Below are 6000 nucleotides of genomic sequence, written 5' to 3'. Positions count from 1 at the left end.
TAACTGCAGTGGACTGTTGTATTTTAGATGCAGTTGATCTGCAGTTATACTGCAAAATTACTGCAGTAGAAACACACGTGTTATTTTGAAGGCAGTATTTGCAGCATACTGCAGTTATACTATGCTCTAATCTTTTTCCCTACGGGAATGAACGACATTTGATTTTAAAAACACAGCCTATTTATACCTGGAAAACATCCAACTCATAATGTAAACACATGCAGATGTGAGAGTTGTCACTGAGGCAGAAGTAGCTTTTTTTTTCTCTGACCTAGTGGCTGGCCAGTTTGGCTGATCTTAAATGGTCCAGAGGGAACTCCCTGAACTGTGATTTTGGTGGAATATCCCAACTAGAATGCTGACCTGTCAAACTGAAGGACTAATTCATGTCAAACTAAAAAAAAAGAAGTCCAAAAAGGAGAGGACATATCTTTCCTAGAGGGGCTTTTGAGACTGAAGTGGTCATAAATAGGCAACTTGCTAGAGTTTTTTGTTGTTTTCGTTTCTGACCCTACTCCCCATCCCCCCTTTCAAAGCAACAACCTGGAACCATATCCCACCTGTGTGCGTGAGCACGTGCACTTCTGTAAGCCTATGTGTGGGAGAGCCCTGGGGGGTAAGAAATATTATATTACTGGCTAAGGTGAAGCCTTTGGACCCCTCTATTGTCAACCTCATAATAGCAGTGATATAGAGATTGTGTCCCATGAAAACCATCTCATATATGAGATCTGCTATATAGGCCAGCCTGGCCCTCTCCCTTTTCCTTAGTTAGCCATCCCATAGCTCTGCAGGGGGAGTTGGCTGCCAATACAATTGTCTAAATAATCCAAACTGAAGTGCTGCAGTAAAATATTGATTTGTGTGAATAGTGGATGTGGCACTGTGTTGAATGAGAATGCTTGTTTTTGTCCCAAGACTCAAGCCATTTAAGGAGTGTCTATAGCAGCAGTCGTTAGGGAATCAATAACTATTCACCTAAGAACAAATCAAATCAAATTCTATTAGTCACATGTGCCGAATACAACAAGTATTCTTCCAGTGAAATGCTTACTTAAGAGCCCCTAACCAGCAATGCAGTTTAAAAAATACAAATAAGAATAAGAAATAAAAGGAACAAGTAATATAATAGCAGCAGTAAAATATCAATAGCAAGGCTATATACAGGGGGTACTGGTACAGAGTCAATGTGGAGACTATATACAGGGGGTACTGGTACAGAGTCAATGTGGAGGCTATATACAGGGGGTACTGGTACAGAGTCAATGTGGAGGCTATATACAGGGGGTACTGGTACAGAGTCAATGTGGAGGCTATATACAGGGGGTACTGGTACAGAGTCAATATGGAGACTATATACAGGGGGTACTGGTACAGAGTCAATGTGGAGGCTATATACAGGGGGTACTGGTACAGAGTCTATGTGGAGGCTATATACAGGGTGTACTGGTACAGAGTCAATGTGGAGGCTATATACAGGGGGTACTGGTACAGAGTCAATGTGGAGACTATATACAGGGGGTACTGGTACAGAGTCAATGTGGAGGCTATATACAGGGGGTACTGGTACAGAGTCAATGTGGAGACTATATACAGGGGGTACTGGTACAGAGTCAATGTGGAGACTATATACAGGGGGTACCGGTACAGAGTCAATGTGGAGGCTATATACAGGGGGTACTGGTACAGAGTCAATGTGGAGGCTATATACAGGGGGTACTGGTACAGAGTCAATAGCAAGGCTATATACAGGGGGTAGTGGTACAGAGTCAATGTGGAGGCTATATACAGGGTATTGCGGTACAGAGTCAATGTGGAGGCTATATACAGGGTATTGCGGTACAGAGTCAATGTGGAGGCTATATACAGGGGGTACTGGTACAGAGTCAATGTGGAGGCTATATACAGGGGGTACCGGTACAGAGTCAATGTGGAGGCTATATACAGGGGGTACTGGTACAGAGTCAATGTGGAGGCTATATACAGGGGGTACTGGTACAGAGTCAATAGCAAGGCTATATACAGGGGGTAGTGGTACAGAGTCAATGTGGAGGCTATATACAGGGGGTACTGGTACAGAGTCAATGTGGAGGCTATATACAGGGGGTACCGGTACAGAGTCAATGTGGAGGCTATATACAGGGGGTACTGGTACAGAGTCAATGTGGAGGCTATATACAGGGGGTACTGGTACAGAGTCAATAGCAAGGCTATATACAGGGGGTAGTGGTACAGAGTCAATGTGGAGGCTATATACAGGGGGTACTGGTACAGAGTCAATGTGGAGGCTATATACAGGGAGTACTGGTACAGAGTCAATGTGGAGGCTATATACAGGGGGTAGTGGTACAGAGTCAATGTGGAGGCTATATACAGGGAGTACTGGTACAGAGTCAATGTGGAGACTATATACAGGGGGTACCGGTACAGAGTCAATGTGGAGGCTATATACAGGGAGTACTGGTACAGAGTCAATGTGGAGGCTATATACAGGGGGTACTGGTACAGAGTCAATGTGGAGGCTATATACAGGGGGTACTGGTACAGAGTCAATGTGGAGGCTATATACAGGGGGTACTGGTACAGAGTCAATGTGGAGGCTATATACAGGGGGTACTGGTACAGAGTCAATGTGGAGACTATATACAGGGGGTACTGGTAGAGAGTCAATGTGCGCGGGCACCGGTTAGTCGAGGTAATTGAGGTAATATGTACATGTAGGTAGAGTTATTAAAGTGACTACGCATAGATAATAACAGAGAGTAGCAGTTCTAGTCCTAGTGTTAAGTTTCTCTCTTACTTTTCTCTTGTCATTTTCTATGTTTCCCGTCACAGTACTTGCATGAAATTCCCAAGACACATTTAGAAAGACCGGACCTTTAAAGTAAATAGCTAAACATGCTACCATTCATTGTCACACTGTAGCCAACCCTGAATGCGTGGCAGTGGCATGCTGCAGCACAGTCACTGTGTGGTCTTGGTCAGAAGTTGCCACATCATTCAATGGGGACTCACCTGTGTCTAACAATAAAGATGGCAGCCATTGGAAGACCGGCTGTGGAGTGGAAGACTGGCTGTGGTTAATGCTGGAGGTCCTAAGCACGTGGCGTCCCTCAGAGCTCCATGTTTGGACCAATAAAAAAAAGAACTGGAATCAAACAGGCAACAATCATTATAGGCCTGCTGGAGAAGGCTCCACTGTTCTGCTCGGTTCAGCTCTGGCCTCAGGAAAAGGGGAAAATATCCACTTCCTCCTGCTGGCTGTCTGGGCAGGCTAGGAGTGCAGCAGTTGCCTCAGGGAAAGGGGGAAATATCCACTTCCTCCTGCTGGCTGTCTGGGCAGGCTAGGAGTGCAGCAGTTGCCTCAGGAAAAGGGGGAAATATCCACTTCCTCCTGCTGGCTGTCTGGGCAGGCTAGGAGTGCAGCAGTTGCCTCAGGAAAAGGGGGAAATATCCACTTCCTCCTGCTGGCTGTCTGGGCAGGCTAGGAGTGCAGCAGTTGCCCCAGGAAAAGGGGGAAATATCCACTTCCTCCTGCTGGCTGTCTGGGCAGGCTAGGAGTGCAGCAGTTGCCTCGGGAAAGGGGAAAATATCCACTTCCTCCTGCTGGCTGTCTGGGCAGGCTAGGAGTGCAGCAGTTGCCTCGGGAAAGGGGAAAATATCCACTTCCTCCTGCTGGCTGTCTGGGCAGGCTAGGAGTGCAGCAGTTGCCTCAGGAAAAGGGGAAAATATCCACTTCCTCCTGCTGGCTGTCTGGGCAGGCTAGGAGTGCAGCAGTTGCCTCAGGAAAAGGGGAAAATATCCACTTCCTCCTGCTGGCTGTCTGGGCAGGCTAGGAGTGCAGCAGTTGCCTCGGGAAAAGGGGGAAATATCCACTTCCTCCTGCTGGCTGTCTGGGCAGGCTAGGAGTGCAGCTCTGGCCTCAGGAAAAGGGGGAAATATCCACTTCCTCCTGCTGGCTGTCTGGGCAGGCTAGGAGTGCAGCAGTTGCCTCAGGAAAAGGGGAAAATATCCACTTCCTCCTGCTGGCTGTCTGGGCAGGCTAGGAGTGCAGCAGTTGCCTCAGGAAAAGGGGAAAATATCCACTTCCTCCTGCTGGCTGTCTGGGCAGGCTAGGAGTGCAGCTCTGGCCTCAGGAAAAGGGGGAAATATCCACTTCCTCCTGCTGGCTGTCTGGGCAGGCTAGGAGTGCAGCAGTTGCCTCAGGAAAAGGGGGAAATATCCACTTCCTCCTGCTGGCTGTCTGGGCAGGCTAGGAGTGCAGCTCTGGCCTCAGGAAAAGGGGAAAATATCCACTTCCTCCTGCTGGCTGTCTGGGCAGGCTAGGAGTGCAGCTCTGGCCTCAGGAAAAGGGGAAAATATCCACTTTCTCCTGCTGGCTGTCTGGGCAGGCTAGGAGTGCAGCTCTGGCCTCAGGAAAAGGGGGAAATATCCACTTCCTCCTGCTGGCTGTCTGGGCAGGCTAGGAGTGCAGCTCTGGCCTCAGGAAAAGGGGAAAATATCCACTTCCTCCTGCTGGCTGTCTGGGCAGGCTAGGAGTGCAGCTCTGGCCTCAGGAAAAGGGGAAAATATCCACTTCCTCCTGCTGGCTGTCTGGGCAGGCTAAGAGTGCAGCTCTGGCCTCAGGAAAAGGGGAAAATATCCACTTCCTCCTGCTGGCTGTCTGGGCAGGCTAGGAGTGCAGCTCTGGCCTCAGGAAAAGGGGAAAATATCCACTTCCTCCTGCTGGCTGTCTGGGCAGGCTAGGAGTGCAGCTCTGGCCTCAGGAAAAGGGGGAAATATCCACTTCCTCCTGCTGGCTGTCTGGGCAGGCTAGGAGTGCAGCTCTGGCCTCAGGAAAAGGGGAAAATATCCACTTCCTCCTGCTGGCTGTCTGGGCAGGCTAGGAGTGCAGCTCTGGCCTCAGGAAAAGGGGAAAATATCCACTTCCTCCTGCTGGCTGTCTGGGCAGGCTAGGAGTGCAGCAGTTGCCTCGGGAAAAGGGGAAAATATCCACTTCCTCCTGCTGGCTGTCTGGGCAGGCTAGGAGTGCAGCAGTTGCCTCGGAAAAGGGGAAAATATCCACTTCCTCCTGCTGGCTGTCTGGGCAGGCTAGGAGTGCAGCTCTGGCCTCAGGAAAAGGGGGAAATATCCACTTCCTCCTGCTGGCTGTCTGGGCAGGCTAGGAGTGCAGCTCTGGCCTCAGGAAAAGGGGAAAATATCCACTTCCTCCTGCTGGCTGTCTGGGCAGGCTAGGAGTGCAGCTCTGGCCTCAGGAAAAGGGGAAAATATCCACTTCCTCCTGCTGGCTGTCTGGGCAGGCTAGGAGTGCAGCTCTGGCCTCAGGAAAAGGGGGAAATATCCACTTCCTCCTGCTGGCTGTCTGGGCAGGCTAGGAGTGCAGCTCTGGCCTCAGGAAAAGGGGAAAATATCCACTTCCTCCTGCTGGCTGTCTGGGCAGGCTAGGAGTGCAGCTCTGGCCTCAGGAAAAGGGGAAAATATCCACTTCCTCCTGCTGGCTGTCTGGGCAGGCTAGGAGTGCAGCAGTTGCCTCAGGAAAAGTTCTTTAATGTTATTGGTTCTTCTTCTTCTCCCTTTGCCTAAACAGAATGGTCAATTATCAAAGGGTGGAAAAAATCTTACCAGCCTCTGCTTTTTTTGCGGCCTGCCTGGTGCTGTTAGTGCAGTTAGCGATTCTTTTAACGTCATATAAAAAACTCTGCGGACTTCGACTGGCAACCAGTTCATACAGACCACATAGTCTGCTCTCCAAACTTCAGCTTTTCTGCTCTTTGATGACATAGTCGACATGTGTGTGTCATCAGTCCAGGCCCCTGACCTCAGTTTATAGCTTTCATCAATATGTTCCCCTTTGGCACTTAAAGCGACTTTCAATTGGAGGGTTTGGTGCGCACCTTTTTCATGCCCCCAGTGGTCGGGCCCTTTCCAAATATAAACATTTGCTCTAATGATTAAGTTAACATCAGTATTTCAAATCCAATTTTATTTGTCACATGCGTC

At 49.3% G+C, this 6000-nt stretch overlaps 1 protein-coding gene across 1 annotated transcript in view; it reads left to right on the top strand.

The window, feature by feature from the left end:
• LOC109874041 (LHFPL tetraspan subfamily member 2a protein) overlaps positions 1-6000 on the top strand; it is a 74328-nt gene that overhangs the window by 1453 nt on the left and 66875 nt on the right. The window lies entirely within an intron of this gene.

The sequence above is a fragment of the Oncorhynchus kisutch genome, linkage group LG29, assembly GCF_002021735.2.
Source record: "Oncorhynchus kisutch isolate 150728-3 linkage group LG29, Okis_V2, whole genome shotgun sequence".
Classification (NCBI taxonomy): Eukaryota; Metazoa; Chordata; class Actinopteri; order Salmoniformes; family Salmonidae; genus Oncorhynchus; species Oncorhynchus kisutch.
The sequence above is the reverse complement of the archived record's forward strand: the minus strand, read 5'-3'. Positions and strand labels throughout refer to the sequence as shown.